The sequence below is a fragment of the Zingiber officinale genome, chromosome 10B (assembly GCF_018446385.1).
Source record: "Zingiber officinale cultivar Zhangliang chromosome 10B, Zo_v1.1, whole genome shotgun sequence".
Classification (NCBI taxonomy): Eukaryota; Viridiplantae; Streptophyta; class Magnoliopsida; order Zingiberales; family Zingiberaceae; genus Zingiber; species Zingiber officinale.
The window spans coordinates 56,783,968-56,803,913 of record NC_056005.1 but is presented as its reverse complement, the minus strand read 5'-3'; the positions used below and the strand labels follow the sequence as shown (position 1 = coordinate 56,803,913).

General features: G+C 39.9%; 1 long non-coding RNA gene across 1 annotated transcript; it reads left to right on the top strand.

The window, feature by feature from the left end:
- The first annotated feature begins 17,156 nt into the window (after positions 1–17,156).
- LOC122029639 lies at positions 17,157–19,450 on the top strand. Its single transcript, XR_006125115.1, has 3 exons — positions 17,157–17,410; positions 17,512–17,836; positions 19,231–19,450. It is a non-coding gene; the product is annotated as an uncharacterized LOC122029639 (long non-coding RNA).
- The last annotated feature ends 496 nt before the right edge of the window (positions 19,451–19,946 follow it).

Genomic DNA, 19,946 nt, shown 5'->3' with positions numbered 1-19,946 from the left:
AATTAAATGATTTTAAAGAATATGATACTTATTTCTGTATTTCTGTTGTAGAATTGCCATGACGTCGAATCGAACATTTTCTCCTGCGATCGTCGCAAGAAGGACAAGCTCAACTGAGCAAATTTCACGGTGCACTGGGAACACGAGAATAGTTCTCACTCGGGACGTGGCATGCGTTGGGCGAGGGAGGCTCCTCCAGTCAATGCCAGCGGTGACAAAGATGCTTACAAGAAGCATCAAGATGACGCTAGATGTGTCATGTCTAATGCTCGCGACCATGAACTCGGAGCTTGAAGCAACATGAGTTAATGGGTGCTTCGATATGGTTGCACATCTTTGTCAACTATATCAAGGACAAGCGAAGCACGAGAGAACTTCAAGGATACCGGAAGATCTTAACAAGAAGAGAAATAAGATTTCTACTTGGTATAAATGTTATAGAAGTCAACCTCTCTATTTCTTCGTCGTGGGTATTAGATACCGGATGTGCTTCGCACATTTGTACTAGTGTACAAGCACTGAGAAATAGCAGAGCATTGACAAAGGGCGAGATAGACCTACGAGTAGGCAATGGAGCACGGGTTGCTGCTGTTGCTGTAGGGACTTATTTTCTATCTCTGCCCTCTGGGCTTATACTAGAGTTAGACGATTGTTGTTATGTGCCTGCATTGACTAAGAACATTATATCAGTTTCTTGTTTGGACAAGAAAGGATTTTCGTTTATAATAAAGAACAAATGTTGTTCTATCTATTTAAACGATATGTTCTATTGTAGTGCACCTCTGATAAACGGACTCTATATTCTAGATCTAGAGAGCCCTATCTATAACATTAGTACCAAGAGGTTCAAATCGAACGATATGAACTACACCTATCTCTGGCACCTTAGGTCATATAAATGACAAGCGCTTATCCGACTCCATAAGGATGGTTTTGGACTCATTTGATTTTGAATCATATGAGATATGTGAGTCATGCCTACGAGGCAAGATGACCAAGACTCCTTTTAGTGGGCACGGTGAGAACTGATTTGTTAGAACTCATACATAGTGATGTAAGTGGCCCTTTCAATGTCATTGCTAGAGGCGGTTATAGGTACTTCATCACATTTCTTGATGACTTCAGATATGGTTATGTATTTGATGACACATAAATCTGAATCCTTTGAAAAGTTCAAAGAATTCAAGAATGAAGTATAGAACCAACTTGGCAAGAGTATTAAGATACTTGATCGGATCAAGGTGGTGAATACTTAAGCCATGAGTTTCGTGACTACTTAGTCGAGTGTGGGATTTTATCTCAACTCACTACTCCCGGAACACCACGGTGGAATGGTGTATCCGAAAGGAGGAATCGTACCTTATTAGATATGGTACGATCTATGATGAGTCACAGATCTTCCGGCATATCTATGGGGATATGCTCTAAACACGGCATTTTATTCTCAACCGAGTTCCATCCAAGGCCGTGATAAAGACACCATATAGGATATTGACTGGGAGAGATGCCGGTGTCTTTCATGAGGATTTGGCGTTGTGAGGCTTACGTCGACCAAGTCTCGGACAAATTAGGACCCAAATCCGACAAGTGCTATTTCATCGGATATCCCAAGGAAACTAAGGGATATTACTTCTACATTCCCAGTCAGCACAGGTTGTGGCAAAGACTGGGGTCTTTCTATAAAGGGACTTTGTTTCTAGAAAGACTAGTGGGATTCGATCTTGAAGAAGTTCAAGATGCGAACAATAGCACCGATGCCTCGATGGAAGTTGAGCTGGAACCACAAAGTGTTGTGGATGATGTTGTTCCACAAAGAGTTGAGGAACAACAACCGATTCAGTAGACATACCTCTTCGCAGTTCGATAGGGTACGTCATCACCGAGAGATATTCATTTCTCTTGTCCGACCATGATGACGTTATGCTCATAGAGGATGAGCCTACCACCTATCGTGAAGCTGTGATGAGACCAGATTCGATAAATGGCTAGAGGCCATGAGATCCGAAATGGAGTTCATGTACACCAACCAAGTATGGACTTTGGTTGATCCACCAGGGTAAAACCCATTGGGTGTAAGTGGGTCTTTAAGAGAAAGACTGACATGGATGGACTTAATTATAAGGGTCGCTTAGTAGCTAAAGGTTTTAAGCAGATTCATGGTATTGACTATGATGAAACCTTTTCTCCAGTAGCGATGTTTAAGTCTATTCGGATCATGCTTGCTATTGCAGCATACCATGACTATGAGATATGGCAGATGGATGTCAAAACCGCGTTTCTGAATAGAAACCTACTCGGGATGTGTACATGACACAACCTGAGGGTTTTGTAGATCCACAGCATACTAGTAGAGTATGCAAGCTGCATAGGTCCATTTATGGACTAAAGCAAGCTTCTCGGAGCTGGAATCTTCGATTTGATGATGCGATCAAACAGTTTAGTTTCATCAAGAACGAAGATGAACCTTGTGTCTACAAGAAGGTTGTAGGGGATATAGTTGTCTTCTTCATATTGTATGTGGATGACATACTACTCATTGGGAAGGACATCCCTATGCTTCAGTCTGTCAAGACCTGGCTAGGGAGTTGCTTCTCAATGAAGGACTTAGGTGAGGCATCCCGCATTCTAGGGATACAGATCTATAGAGATAGATCTAAGAGATTGCTTGGCCTAAGTCAGAGTACATATATTGACAAGGTACTCCTTCGGTTTGCCATGCAGAACTCCAAGAAGGGATTTCTGCCGATGTCACATGGCGTGAGTCTTTCGAAGACTCAAGGTCCCTCTTCTAGAGAGGAGAGAGACCGCATGGATCAGATCCCTTATGTCCCAGCCATAGGATCTATTATGTACGCCATGCTATGTACTCGACCTGATGTCTCGTATGCTTTGAGCATGACGAGCAGATACCAGTCAGATCCAGGTGAAAGTCACTGGATAGCGGTCAAGAATATTCTTAAGTACTTAAGAAGGACTAAAGAATATTTCTTGATATATGGAGGCAATGATGAGCTAGCTGTAAAGGGTTACAGTGATGCTAGCTTCCAGACCGACCAGGATGATTATCGATCGCAGTCAGGGTTCGTATTTTGCATTAATGGTGGTGCTGTGAGCTGGAAGAGTTCGAAGCAGGACACAGTAGCTGATTCTACGACAGAGGCCGAGTACATTGCTGCATCAGAGGCAGCAAAGGAGGCAGTTTGGATCCGCAAGTTCATCACTGAACTTGGGGTGGTTCCCAATATCGCTGACCCTATTGAGCTCTTTTGTGACAACAATGGAGCTATAGCACAGGCGAAGGAACCTCGCTCACACCAGCGGACCAAACACATACTACGGCGCTTCCATCTCATTCGAGAGATTATCGATAGAGGAGATGTGAAGATTTGCAGAGTACCTACAGAGGCTAACATCGCAGATCCCTTGACCAAGGCTTTGGCACAGAGGAAGCATGATGGTCACACTAGGTCTTTAGGCCTTAGAGCCTATACTGATTGGCACTAGTGCTAGTGGGAGATTGTTAGTTAGAGCCCTAGAGCCAATCATTTGATGATTGTATGGACTCATGTATATCATATTCTTAATAAAGGCATTGGTTTTTGGTTATTATGCTTATTTGTATTAGTGTCAGATAAAATAAGTATAGTAACGTCCTTGAGTAGAACGTTCATACCTATATCAATCGATTAGTTGAATCAATAGTGAGATGATATAGGGAACACTACTCTAAATCATTTCTAGTCGAGTATTAACATTCAGGGACAATGTTAATGCAATAAGACTAGCATGTAGGTCAGCTCGATGACTTGATCTCACAAGTCATGGATATAGAGATATCAAGCTGACACATGGGTATGCATTAGAGAATGTATACTGAATGGCCCGCCATGAGAAAGTATCATGGATCGTTATATGAGTGTCATATACTTTCTCATGTGGCTATTAATATGACTATTAGTCCTTTGACCTGAAGTCACCATGGATCCCTACATAAGGAGTTATGTACTTTGGTTTCGTCAAACGTCACCCGTAACTGGGTGGACTATAAAGGCGATTACCGGGTATGTAACAAATTATGCAGAGGGATGTGAGTGATGTAGATGGGATCTATCCCTCCCATATGATGGGAGCGACATCAATATTCTTGATAGAGTGAGACCACTAAGTGCATGGCCATGCCCAAATGAGTCAACATTAGATGTTGAGCTCATTTGATCGAGTGAGTCTACTTGGAGTTCAAGATTTAGATTGATTAGAGGATGACACGGTCTAAGCCTCATATTGATCAATCTAGATGTCTAGGATAGAAGGACAATGTCACATATTGTGAGGAGTCACAATTAGTAGTCACAAGGTGATGTTGGATCTTAACATTTCTTGTAACTTGGGTAGCAATGATGTATTGCTAGATGTCGCTCATTGCTTATGTTTCTAAAAGAGTTTAGAAACATTGCCAACGTTACAAGAACCTATTGGGTCACACACAAAGAACATGTGGATGGAGATTAGGTTCATATGATGAACCAATTGGATTAGGTTCATATGATGCACCAAAGATTGGATTCAAAATTAGACTTATTGAGTTAGACTCAATTAGATTCAAATGTTGAATGAGTCTAATTTAAATTTGATTCATTGGGTCAATTTATATTAATGAATTAGATTCATTAAATTAAAATTGACTTGAATCAAAGGTTGGATTAACTCAACAAGGAAGAGAATTGGTCAAGTTTGACTTGACCAAATGGAAGATGAAACATCAAGTTTGACTTGATGTCTTGCCACATCATGAAGGTTGACTCATCCTACTTGGCATGACCAACCTAGCCACATCATTAGCCACATCACCACCTCATAATGGTATGCCACCTCATTGGAGGTTACACATCCAATTGGTTTTAATGTGGCCGGCCACATTAATGAGGGGCTTTATGGTGTGGCCGGCCACACATTAGATGGTGTGGAGGTTTTTGTTTTGGGTATTGATGTGGTGTCATTATTCCTTCTTCTTCCTTGGGTTCTCCTCTCCTCTTGAGTTGCTGTGGTCGTGGCTATCATGGTGAGGAGAAGATGTTGAGTTGTTTCCAAGAGCACAAGGGAAAGTGAAGGTCATAAAGGAGGGTACTAAAGGAGTGTATGTGATTCTCTCTTCTATTTCTCTCTTTTCTCCTTTTTGTTCCCATCCGAGAGCTCTAGAAAAGTGCTAGCACACTTGGGGCTCTCTTCTCCATCTTTGAGTGGTAGAAGACCACTCCTTGTTCGTGTGGATATCACTAGAGAAGTGTCTACATTGACACTCTCGAGATCCAACGCTTCCTTGGATGAGCGGGACTAAACGAAGGGCACGCTTCAAGGGTAAACTCTTAACATATAGATCTAGGAGTAGATCTAAAATTATGAAACTCGTACTCGTATTTTTCGTTTGGTTTTCCTTGCACGAGATCCGTGGCTTGGGCGATTCGGGGTTTCCGCGACGCGAAAAGCGGTTTTCGCGGCCCGAAGAACCCAACAAGTTCATGGTCGCGAGCATAAGACAGGACACATCTAATGCGTCATCTTGATGTTTCTTATAAGCATCAATGTCAGCTCGCGTGGCAGTGGTAGGAGGTGCCTCTGGAATGAGTTGCTCCAGAACGTACAGTTTACGTTCCTGAGTGAGAACTATTCTCAGATTCCTGTACCGGTCTAGGAAATTTGCTCCGTTGAGCTTGTCCTTCTTAAGGACAGAACGCAGAGAGAAGATGTTCGTGTTTGACGTCATGACAATTCTACAACAGAAAAATACAAAAAATAAATATCAAATTATTTTAAAATCATTTAATTAGGTCTTTAACTAAATGATGCTCCCACTGAATTCTATAATTCATGTGGGACAAGATCCACATCATACTAACCCTTGAGTTAGCTTTGGCTAATACACCCAAGATTTAGTATGATCGGTAGGTAACGATTTTCCAATTACATCTCTATGCAACTCTTGTTTATAGGATCATTATCGGCAGTTATATTAAAACTTGAGTTAACTTTGGCTAATACGCCCAAGAATTAATATAAATGGGATCTATGTCCTATATTTCCAACTGTTGGAAGAATGCCTATAGTTGTACTCGATCTAATTGAGTTAACTAGTTACTCAATCTAATTGAGTTGTACTCACCCATGCGTTGATAGGCGGGACTAAGATTGTCCCTCCGTACCCTACAAAGATAATATGTGTTGCTCTGCTTTAGCATATTCAACAACGACATGTGATCGAGGTAGTAGTAGGTATCACGGCACGGTAGACATTTTGAGTTGTCGTGATTTAGATCTAATCTAAAAGTCGATATTGTATCATATACTCGATATAGATCTAATCTAATCGATAGAGTGCATCTTGTACACGATGTAGATCTAATCTAATCGTAAGGGTGCATCTTGTGCACGATTTAGATCTAATCTAATTCGTTAGACACTAATTAATTACTTAATTAAGCATGCATCACATACACAAGTAATTAACTAAATTTTGTGATTATGTCATGGCCCTACTACGATCTTCTCAAGCCAATGAGAAGATCGGATGGTCAACCTAAGGTCAACAGCTTCTCAAGCTCCTTCCTTTTGTCCACCTTGTGTTGCTCGCGCATTCCTCGTAACTTCGTCTTGAGTGAACCTTCCACCGCTTCAAAATTTACATTACAATTTTGAAACTCGAGTTACATTCTAGTCTAAATCTAACGGCAATTTACCAAAGGGCGCATGTAAAAATCTGAATTTACCAAAAGACGCACGTTACTTTAACATTTACCAAAACACTCACCTTTTTAAATACATTTCCTATTTTACCCTCATGATAATTTAACTTTTTCTACCACTTTTCTCCACTATTTTTTTCTCTCTCTTCTCTCTCTTCGCTTTTTTTATCAACATGCAGAAAAAAATATGAATAACATTAGTCCCCGAATCTTTTAATAACATTTTAATACATTTGAAAAAGCAATAAAAAATAATGGACACCATATTTGAAATTCTTGCAATATCAGAAATCCATAGGAACTGAAATGGGTCCAAACAGAGCTCTCTAGGTCCATCAGTGGGTTTTGACCGAAACCCACTGATGGACCTAGAGAGCTCTGATTGGATCCATTTCAGTTCCTACGGATTTCTGATGTTGCAAGGATTTCAAATATGATGTCCATTATTTTTTTTAACTTTTCATAAATGTTAATATATAAAATCAAAGAATCGGTAAAAAAGGCCACTTTGGGCTTGATATGGACTCATATCAGGCCCATGTTGGGCCTGATATGATTCCATATCAGGCCCAACGTGGGCCTGATATGGAATGACCTAACTCTGCTCAATCCACACTAGGACCCCAGGCACAGTCAACCTTGCAAAGTTCTGCACATATAAATGGATTCAACATCTCAACAATGCACATGGCAATAGTTAGGAGAGTCCATAATTGGGTTTGTAGTACAATTCTATACCTGTGGGAAGAACCTTTCAAAGATAATTCTGTAGTAGTAGGCTTCTTTTGTGGTTGGTATGTTGTGTGGATATATGTTCTTTGCATTTTGCATCATTTTCTTAGACATCAGAAGTAATTTTCCAACAATTAGCTCATTCCATATCAAGCCCAAAGTGGACCTGATATGAGTCCATACCAGGCCCAAAGTGGCCTTTTTTACCAATTCTTTGATTTTATAAATTAACATCTATAAAAAGTCAAAAAAAAAAATAATGGACACCATATTTGAAATCCTTGCAACATCAGAAATCCATAGGAACTGAAATGAGTCCAATCGGAGCTCTCTAGGTCCATCAGTGGGTTTTGACCAAAACCCACTGATGGACCTAGAGAGCTCCGATTGGACCCATTTCAGTTTCTATGGATTTCGGATGTTGCAAGGATTTAAAATATGGTGTCCATTATTTTTTTTGACTTTTTATAGATGTTAATATATAAAATCAAATAATCGGTAAAAAAAGGCCACTTTGGGCCTGATATGGACTCATATCAGGCACACGTTGGGCCTGATATGATTCCATATTAGGCCCAACATGGGCCTGATATGGAATGACCTAACTCTGCTCAATCCACACTAGGACCCCAAGCACAGTCAACCTTGCAAAGTTCTGCACATATAAATGGATTCAACATCTCAACAATGCTCATGGCAATAGTTAGGAGAGTCCAGAATTGGGTTTGTAGTACAATTCTATACTTGTGGGAACAACCTTTCAAAGATAATTCTGTAGTAGTAGGCTTCTTTTGTGGTTGGTATGTTGTGTGGATATATGTTCTTTGCATTTTGCATCATATTATTAGACACCAGAAGTAATTTTCCAACAATTAGCTCATTCCATATCAGGCCCAACGTGGGCCTGATATGAGTCCATATCAGGCCCAAAGTGGGCCTGATATGAGTCCATATTAGGCCCAAAGTGGCCTTTTTTACCGATTCTTTGATTTTATAAATTAACATCTATGAAAAGTAAAAAAAATAATGAACACCATATTTGAAATCCTTGCAACATCAGAAATCCATAGGAACTGAAATGGGTCCAATCGGAGCTCTCTAGGTCCATCAGTGGGTTTTGACCAAAACCCACTGATGGACCTAGAGAGCTCCGATTGGAGCCATTTCAGTTCCTATGGATTTCTGATGTTGCAAGAATTTCAAATATGGTGTTCATTATTGTTTTTACTTTTTATAGATGTTAATATATAAAATCAAAGAATCGGCAAAAAAAGGCCACTTTGGGCCTGATATGGAATGACCTAACTCTGCTCAATCCACACTAGGACCCCAGGCACAGTCAACCTTGCAAAGTTTTGCACATATAAATGGATTCAACATCTCAACAATACTCATGGCAATAGTTAGGAAAGTCCATAATTGGGTTTGTAGTACAATTCTATACCTGTGGGAAGAACCTTTCAAAGATAATTCTGTAGTAGTAGGCTTCTTTTGTGGTTGGTATGTTGTGTGGATATATGTTCTTTGCATTTTGCATCATTTTCTTAGACACCAGAAGTAATTTTCCAACAATTAGCTCATTCCATATCAGGCCCAAAGTGGCCTTTTTTTACTGATTCTTTGATTTTATAAATTAGCATCTATAAAAAGTCAAAAAAAATAATGGACACCATATTTGAAATCCTTGCAACATTAGAAATCCATAGGAACTGAAATGGGTTCAATCGGAGCTCTCTAGGTCCATCAGTGGGTTTTGACCAAAATCCACTGATGGACCTAGAGAGCTCCGATTGGATCCATTTCAGTTCCTATGGATTTCTGATGTTGCAAGGATTTCAAATATGGTGTTCATTATTTTTTTTGACTTTTCATAGATGTTAATATATAAAATCAAAGAATCGGCAAAAAAAGGCCACTTTGGGCCTGATATGGACTCATATTAGGCCCACGTTGGGCCTGATATGGAATACGTTGGGCCTGATATGATTCCATATCAGGCCCAACGTGGGCTTGATATGGAATGACCTAACTCTGCTCAATCCACACTAGGACCCAGGCACAGTCAACCTTGCAGAGTTCTGCACATACAAATGGCAATAGTTAGGAGAGTCCATAATTGGGTTTGCAGTGCAATTCTATACCCGTAGGAAGAACCTTTCAAAGATCATTCTATAGTAGTAGGCTTCTTTTGTGGTTGGTGTGTTGTGTGGATATATATTCTTTGCATTTTGCATCATTTTCTTAGACACCTGAAGCAATTTTCCAACAATTAGTTCATTCCATATCAGGCCCACGTTGGGCCTGATATGATTCCATATCAGGCCCAAATTGGTATTTTTTTGCTGATTCTTTGATTTTATATATTAACATCTATGAAAAGTCAAAAAAAATAATAGACACCATATTTGAAATCCTTGGAACATCAGAAATCCATAGAAACTGAAATGGGTCCAATCGAAGCTCTCTAGGTCCATCAGTGGGTTTTGACCGAAACTCACTGATGGACCTAGAGAGCTCCGATTGGACCCATTTTAGTTCCTACGGATTTCTGATGTTCCAAGGATTTCATATATGGTGTCAATTATTTTTTTTGGCTTCTTCAACTGTATTAAAATGTTATTAAAAGATTCAGGGACTATTGTTATTCATATTTTTTTTTCTGCATGCCGATACAAAAAAGCAAAGAGAGAAGAGAGAGAAAAATAGTGGAAAAAAGTGGTAGAAAAAGTTAAATTATCATATGGGTAAAATAGGAAATGCACTTAAAAAGGTACGTGTTTTGGTAAATGTTAAAGTAACATACGCCTTTTGATAAATTTAGATCTCTACATGAGTCGTTTGGTAAATTGCCGTAAATCTAATTTACAACCAGAACATAAATAGGAAGGCACGACGCGTAGGTCGCGTATCAAATACAGCACACACAAACACATGACGGCACGCAGGCCGTATTATAAATTACAACACAAATCCAATCATATTGGGTCTTTTTGGGCCATGACTTTCACAAAAATAATATATAATTCTAAATTATATATTTTTCATAATTTTAAGTAATTTTTCATAATTTTACAATTTTTATGAGTAAATTTTTCCCGGCGGTCCTGATTAGCGATTTCGGGCGCAATCGCGGAGCAAATCCCCTTGCGGGGTTAGGGGCAGTACCCCTACCCGCGATCTAACCATCGCAAGTTGCTCCTAAGCGATCCAACAACGCTTTAACCCGCTGTCCCAAAATGTTTTGGGTCGAAACATTGTCGTTACGGAAAAAACTTCTTAGTAGTCGAAGCCTACAAGTGTCTAAACACTTGTGCTTCGCTTCTACGAGAAAAATATCCTTTAAAACTATAAAAATCATGAAATTACAGAAATTCACAGAATGTTTATTTTTCATAAAAACCAAAATAAACTCGTACACGCCTTCGCACGTGGCTCTGATACCACTGTTGGGTTTTTCGGGCCGCAAAAACCACTTTTTCGCGTTGCAGAAATCCCGAAAGTCCCTAGCCAACGGATCCGTGCGAAGAGTATAAAACAAAATTTACATGTACGAGTTTACTAACTAGATCTACACTTAGATCTACATGTTTAGAAGGTTACCCTTGTTGTGTACCCTTTGCAAATCCCGTTCGTCCAAGGTACGCCGGATCTCGAGTGTGTTCAAATGTACACACCTCTAATAGTATCCACACGAACAAGATGTGTTTTCTAACACACAAGGATGGAGAAGAGAACACCACAAGTGTGCTAGCACTTATTGATGCTCTCGGATGGGATTGGAAGAAGAAGAAAAGAAAAGAAGAGAACACACTCCTCTAAAAACTCTATGTGACTTTCACTAACCTTTCTTCTTGGATTAGATTCACTCACCTTTCTTCTTCCTTGCTTGAAACCCACGACAACAGTAGAGAAGGAGGAAGAAAGACCAAGGAAAATGATGGAATGAGTAATCACACATCAATGCCACAAAATGAAAACCTCTACACACATTAGTGTGGCCGACCACATCTTGTAACTTCCCTCATTTAATGTGCCGGCCACATTAAGTGAATGGGATGTGTAACCTCCATGAGGTGGCACACCATAATAAGGTGGAGATGATGTGGCAAGATTAGTCATGCAATGTAGGATGAGTCAACCTTCATGATGTGGTAATACATCAAGTTAAACTTGATGTTTCAACTTCCATTTGGTCAAGTCAAAATTGACCAATTTTCTTCTTTGTTGAGTTAAATCCAACCTTTGATTCAAGTCAATTTTAATTTAATGAATCTCAATTCATTAATATAAATTGACTCAATGAATTAAATTTAAATTAGACTCATTCAACAATTGAATCTCATTGAGTCTAACTCAATAAGTCTAATTTGAATTAATCCGAATCCAATCTTTGGTGCATCATATGAACCTAATCCAATTGGTTCATCATATGAACCTAATCTCCATCCACTTGTTCTTTGTGTGTGACCCAATAGGTTCTTGTAACGTTGGCAATGTTTTTAAACTCCTTTAGAAACATAAGCAATGAGTGGCATCTAGCAATACATCATTGCTACCCAAGTTACAAGAATGTTGAGATCCAACATCACCTTGTGACTACTAATTGTGACTCCTCACAATATTTGACAAGTGTCCTTCTATTCTAGACATCTAGATTGATCAATGTGAGGCATAGACCGTGTCATCCTCTGATCACTCTAAATCTTGAACTCCAATTAGACTTACTAAAATAAATGAGCTCAATATCTCATATTGACGCATTTGGGCATGACCATGCACTTCGTGGTCTCTCTATCAAGAATATCGATGTCTCTCCCGTCATATAGGAGGGATAGATCCCATCTACATCACTCACATCCCTCTGCATAATTCGTTACATACCCAGTAATCGCCTTTATAGTCCAACCAGTTACGGGTGACGTTTGACGAAACCAAAGTACATAACTCCTTATGTAGGGATCCATGGCGACTTCAGGTCCAAGGACTAGTAGTCATACTAATAGCCACATGAGAAAGTATATGACACTCATATAATGATCCATGATACTTTCTCACGGCGGGTCATTCAGTATACATTCTCTAATGCATACCCATCTGTCAACTTGATATCTCTATATCCATGACTTGTAAGATCAAGTCATCGAGTTGACCTACATGCTAGTCTTATTGCATTAACATTGTCCTTGAATGTTATACTCAACTAGGAATGATTAAGAGTAGTGTTCCCTATATCATCTCACTATCGGTTCAGCTAACCGATTGATATAGGTAAGAACCTTCTACTCAAGGACGTTATTATACTTAGTTTATTTGGCACCAATACAAGTAATTATAATAACCAAAAACCGAATGCCTTTATTTATATAGAATATGATACAACAAGTCCATAATACAATCATCAAATTATTGGCTTTAGGGCTCTAGCTAACAAGAAGTTACACCAAAGGTTAAGTGCCCTTATATTCGGGTAGGATTTTGCCCAGCCGAGCATATATAGGTGCGTTGGAGCTTGCTCGGCCTGAGGTCGGCCGGTAATATGTTGAAAATAATATATAAGGCTAAATGCCATTATGCTCGAGCGGGGCTTTGTAGCTTGATCAGTATATATGAGCATGTGGGTGCTCACTCGGCTTGCTGTCGGCAGATAATATGCTGAGAGCTATATATAAGGTAAAATACCTTTATACTCGACCGAGGTTTGCAGCCCGGTCGAGCATATATAAGCACGTGGGTGCTCGCTCAGCCTGCTATCAGTCGATGATATGCTGAGAGCTATATATAAGGCAAAATGCCTTTACGATCGGGCGAGCTTGGTAGACCGGTCGAGTATATATAAGCACGTGGGTGGTCACTCGGCCTGCTGTCGACCGATAATATGCTATATATAAGACTAAATGCCTTTATGCTTGGGTAAGCTTTGCTCGACCGAGCATATATGAGCACGTGGATGCTCACTGGCCTATGGTCGGTCGCTAATATATTTTTTCTATCTCCCTTGACCTAAATCCCTCCTTCATTCACTCGACTGAGCTATCATAACCCGTATCAGTCGTTAAAATATTGTCAGATGTTGTCAGTTGAGTATATTTTAGCCATTCCATAAGGTCAACCACATTGCTGTGCCATTTTATCAATCTACTTTGTCATATGTTAAATACGATAAATATTTATTTAAAGACTAATATAGTGCCGACAGTATGCCAAAGATTCATTCAAGATGTCATGTGATAGATCATGTATGTTAGAGCTTTATTTTAGGGACAATATGACATTATGTAACTTAAACTCGGTCGACCTTTGCCCGACAGACCGATTATGTAGAATTTCCTAAAGATAAGTGTTTTTAAGCTCATCCTATCCCTGCCTAGTCAGGCTTACACGGAGAGCCTTATGATCGACCAACCCTCGCTCGTCCAATCTTTATACTAAGAGCTTTATGAGGCCAAGTGTCCTTAAGTCTGCCTGGTCTTTGCCCAGTCGAGCATACACAAAGAGTTTTATGCTCGACCAGCCTTTGTCCGTCTAGTCTTTCTACTAAGATCTTTATGAGGCCAAGTGTCCTTAAGCCCGCCCGGTCTTTTGCCCGGTCGGGTGTACACAAAGAGCCTTATGCTCGACTGGCCTTTGTCTGACCTGTCTTTATACTAAGAGCTTTTATGAGGTCAAGTGTCCTTAAGCCCATCCGGTCTTTGCCCGACTGGACATACACAGCGAGTCTTATGCTCGAACGACCTTCATCCGTTCGAACCTATACTAAGGGGTTTTCAGAAGACCTAAGCACTTAGGGCTCAGTCAAGTTTTCACCTGGTCAGGCTCCCTTGCACTTGGTCGGCTGCTTGACTAATCGAGTAAATTATTTTTTGACTTCCAAAGTAAAATACTAGAGTCCTTATATCTAACCGGCTTTATGGCTGGTCAACCTTACTCAAGCGTCCTACTTTGTAACTACTTGGGCAAGACCCTAGAGTTTTAACATGGGGCCATCGATAGAGTCATATGGGAAGTGCTCCCCTATTCTGACTTTGACCACCACCTTATCTTGACTTTCACCATCACATCATCTTCTAGATCCGCTCACTATAACCTTGTATCAACATGTTTTATTTTTTGTTTATGTATGGCTATGACAAAGAAAATATGGTCCAACGAAATAATTTCATTAAATATTGTTGGAACGATGTGCCCGCTAGAGGGGGTGAATAGCATTTCATAGCGCTTGCCTCGTCTTGATGATATGCAGTGGAAAGGAAGACATAACAAACCAAAACACTAACACCTAGGATTTACTTGGTATCCATCTCAAGAAGAGGTGACTAATCCAAGGATCCACACATGACACGCTATCTCCACTAAGAACAACTCTTTCTCGGTCGCAACCGGATGCGGAGAAGTCTCGTACAAATCCACACACAACAACACAACTCACATAAGAAGAAAATACAAGATATAACTACAATACACCCTTCTAAGTCATAGTTAGAAGGGTCTATCTAAGTAGTGAATTTGGCTCTTAGGGATCAAATAATGATTTTGTTTGATTGGTTTGGTTAAATATTTTTTACGAACCCATGCTTGGACTTGATTTCTAACATTTTGACTAATTAAGGACAGATATGATTTGTTGGTTTTGTTTGGTTTATAGCAAAGTCCCAATTTGTTGTACACTGCTTGTTGTGACCCAAGTACCATATTCAGAGACTTGGATCCCAGTTTGAACTTTTTCAATGTTTTCTTGAGTCGCTCGACTTGACTTTTCAAGTTAGAAGTTTCTTAAGTTTCGCAACTTGAGTAGAAGTTCCAACTTGAACTTGGTTAGTCAAGTTACTTAAGTTAACTTGCTCCTTAAGGTGATCAATTTCCTTAAGTAGCAAGTTATTTTATTTTTCAGATTTTGTTAATTTTTTAAACAAATATTTAACTGCTTTAAGTAAATTTGACTTTGAATAAAAGGTTACCATATTGGGACCTTCAAAAACAGATATGGATCCGTGGCTTCTCTTGGACTCAGTATTGGTCTCAGACTCGTACTCTTCCTCGAATTTGAAATCTTCATTTCTTGCCATAAGAGAAGATGGCTCAAGTTCTTTGGTTCTTCCGCATTGGACTCCTCGAAAGATGACTCGTCTCACGTCATTTTGAGAGCCTTCTTCCTTCTTATTGATTTTGAATTTTCTTCCTTCCGATTAGGGCATTCCTTTTTGAAATGCCTCTTCTTGTTGCATCCATAACAAATCATTTCTGATTTATTTTGCATCTGGTTGGTTGGTATCTTCTTAGTGCTTCTTTTGAACCTCTTTTTTGTTAGTAGTTTTTTGACCATGTTGACTAGCTCCTCTTCATTGGTTGAGTCTGAGTCAGATTCACTTTCTGGTTCATTCTTGGCTCTGTATTGGTTTCTTTGCTTGATCCTGCATACAAGGCAATACCTTTCTCGACTTGACTCAAGTTAGTCTGTTCGTGTAATTCTAATTCACAAAAAGTTCATCTAATTTAAGAATTGAGAGGTCCCTTGAAACTTTGTATGTATTTATTATTAATGCCTACAAAGCGTTTCTCGAGAAGGCATTTAGTGCATACCTTATCATGTCGCAGTTCTCTAGATTGCGTACAATTAGATGTAGACCATTGAGAATATCCTTTAGTCTCGCGTGTAGTTGCATGACAGTTTCTCCGGGAAGCATTTTAATATTAAATAAATTATTTAATAGTAAATCTCTTTTATTTATCTTAGATTCATCGGTTCCTTCGTGTAGCTTTGCTAGATGGTCTCAGAGTTCTTTTGCATTTTCGTAGGGCCCGACTCGGTTCAATTCCTCCATGGTTAGGCTGCACTAAATTATGTTGATTGCTTTATAATTTAGTTGTGCCTTCTTAATCATTGGGAGAGTCCAATCTTCTAGTTCTATCGGAGGAGGGTATCCTTTGAGTATGGTAAACTAAAGCTAGATGTCAGACTTGAGGTAGCACTTCATACTATTCTTCCAATAGTTGAAGTTTTTCCCTTTGAACAATGGAGGGTGGACAGTGTTATACCCTTCTTGGTAAGAGTTTGACATCCTTGCAATAAAAGAATAAGGAAGAAGAAAATTTCTAAGAATCTCGTCTTGGGATTAGCAGTGCGGGATAAAGAACAAAAAGTATTACTTAAGAATAGCTACCAGGCTCTGATTGTAAAATACGGTACCTAAATAAGCGCTAAATAATAGGATTATTGAGAAATGATCTTATTGGAATTTTTTGGAATTTTTAGAAATTTTTCTGGAATTAATCGAAGCTCGTACGACGTATTTAGAAAGGATACATTTATGGGCTCGAGAAAGATCTGTTTGGAATACTTGAAGATGAGAGTTGATTGAGGAATGGATCTAGGGTTAATTAAAATCCCTAAGTTATAAATTAAAGGTTGTCCGTGCCCTAGCTTCCTCATCGCCGATTCCCTTCTTCTTGCTAGTTTCCGCACCCACCGGCCTCTCCTCCTCTCCCGAGCCCTCACCTCCTCCGTCGAACTCCTTCCTCCCGATCTCCTCTCCCTCACCGAACCACTTCTCCCCAAGCCAAGCCGGCGATCTCTCCCTCACGCGAGCACCCTAGCCGCGACTCTTCTCCCTCGCACGAGCAGCACAGATCGCAACCGACGGCCATCCATCGCGCCAACACCACCGACGAGATCGGTAGCTGTTCTTCTCCCTCACATGGGAGCTTTGCTGCAGATGGCGATCGAGCTGGCTGCACTTGCTAGTCGCTGCCCCTTTCTCCAACTTCTTCTTTCTTCTCCTGAGTTTTTCTAGTTGTGCCCTAGCTTCGATTTGTCGTCGGGAGGGTGGAGTTGATGAAGGGGGGGGGTGAAGACAAACTCTTCACCTTGCTTACGGATCCGAGCAAGCCAACGTCGATTCTATCAATGAGGTGCATCTCCTCCTCTTCACCGGATCTGGATCAAAGTAAGTTAGGGTTCAATTTCAGCTTCTGTTTGGGATATGGTAATAGTTGTTTGATCGATCGATGTGGCTCCAACCATTATTTTTGTTGGTGAGCATTGCAGCCGGTTGTTTTCTCCTTGCGTGCCTGATGGCAACTTCGAATCCTCTTCACAGAGTTCCCATTCTATTACCGACTAGACACAGCCACCTCTGTGAATCGTCATCGCTGCCCTTCCTTTCAGTGGGCAATGGGTTGCTATTCGAGTAGAGATAGTGAAGAAGTAGTGAACCTCCGGCAAAAATATGGAAGTTGGTAGATCAGCCGTTGCAACTCCAACCTTGTTTCCGGCAACAGCTTCACAGTAGCTTCAACAATGAATTTCTAGTAGTAAGTTTCTCCGATGGCGGGTTAACAATAGTGCAATCAGATTTGGATAAGTCATAGAGGTAATTTCTTATATGAATTGGATTCGATTTTAGTTATGGAATGAGTATGATTTGTGTAATTAGGATTGATTGAATAACATGATTTTATGTTTGTCGTTAGGATCATTGGATTAATTATTGGAGTGTTTGATTATTGAATGAGGATTATTAGGTATGTTGGATTTATGTTGAATTGACTTCTTAGTAAATGGATGGCTACATGGATTAATCAAGGAATTAATATTAGTTGGAATTAATCATTAATTAGGGTTAAACCAGTTTAACTCTAGTTTAGGTGGTTAATCAATGATCATATTTCGATTAGGGTTACCTTAAATAAGTTTGGGGATTTGATTTGGCTATTTAATTCCTATGTAATTAGCTAAATCTGTATATCAAGGCGGGTACTTCTTACCTTGATTCTGTAGTTCTTTGAACTTAGTGCATGAGCTATCTTTGGATAGAAACTGCTTTTACCTTAATCCACTCTTATTTTTCCTGTACTTAATACTTCCACTCGATCTTTGAGATATTCATTTCCATATCTATACAGTCTCTCGTTGATATCCATGATACGTTGTAGATACTAGATACCATGTTTGCATGTTTTGATTGATGTTTATTTATGTACTGTATTGAGCATGCTGGCTTCATGTAGCATACCTAATTTCTGCTTATATTTGTATGATGACTGTCGTATTTTGCGCATCATATCATTGCATGCATGTCAACGATAAATTCTCCCTTATGGTCGAGAGAGTCGTTGACCAGGGTCGCATGCTCGACCACTCGAGAGAGTGGAAGCTGGAGAAGATGTCATTTGTCCTATTGTGCCACACTCGACCACTCATGGGTAGTGGTAGTGGGAGCTGCGAGCAGCAAGGACCCCCATCGCAGACTTAACTAGTTAGCTACTATGCAAGTGTCCCCTCAGCCACTCGAGATAGTGGTAGCTAGAGTGGTGTACAGTGTGCCACTGACCCGACCTCTCGACCATACAGGGGTCATGGTGCAGAGAGGTGGGCGGGAGTGACCATCTGTGCATACGCTGTTATTATACTTGATTTGGTTGCTGCTATTTACATATAATGTTATTGCTTACTTATGCTGCCATCGTTTACTGCTGTTGTTCACTTATGCTGATATGCTTATTCATGTTGAGATATACACTCGTTGTAGGTGTTTAGACACTGGTTTATTTATTGGTAAAATGGATACATCTCACATATTTACCCCTGTAGTTATAGCCAGTACTGTAATAGGTTTGTGTCACCCCTAACCTTCTATTTAGTATCTACTATTTCTTTATGAGAATTTATCTGTTGGCACTCTCTATCTGTATGTTATGTTCATGCACTATCTTTCCATACCATTAGTCCAACTCACCACCTCGCAAATTGCTTTTCTTTCGCCAGGTAACAGGTAGATGAGTCATGGATGCTTGGAGAGATGCTGCCTGCCAGTCCTATGTCATATCCGAGGAATGATTTTGGTTTTGTTTATCTTTACTTGCATTTCGTATTCGTTGGATTTGGTGCTATGAGAACTAACTATATTTTGATACTTGTTTTGCAGACTTTATATCTGTGATGTTTTGTGGACTTTGCATTTATGGGTTTTCTTTCCGTTATTCCACTGTGTTTTCAGTGCAGCCGTGTGGGTTGTTAGTGTTTTAAACTGCATGGGTGTTATTGTTTTGTTCCAGCCGAGTAGGCTGTATTATATAAACTACGTGGTTATGTGTGTTCCAGTCGTATGGACTGATAATATGTTATTATGTTGTTTGTGTATGTATATTGTTTCATATTGTCACCGGTACAGGGGAGATGTTGCCAAAAGTTTATCGGTAGGGACTCCTCTGGGGGGTGACACTGATACCAATTGAAGGATCGAAAAGGTGCGATAGAGGGGGGGGGGTGAATATTGCACTTAAAAACTTTTCTTTTGCTTGTTTAACAAATCAGAATAGGCAGTGGAAATCAAAACAAAAACAATACAGATGGCACAAGTTGGTTACTTGGTTCAGAGACTAGGCTCTAAGACTCATGATCCTTAATCACACCGTTGGACAATCCACTAAAACTCTTCTTTCCAAAATCTTCGGAAAGAAGCAGTGTGTACAATATGGAGA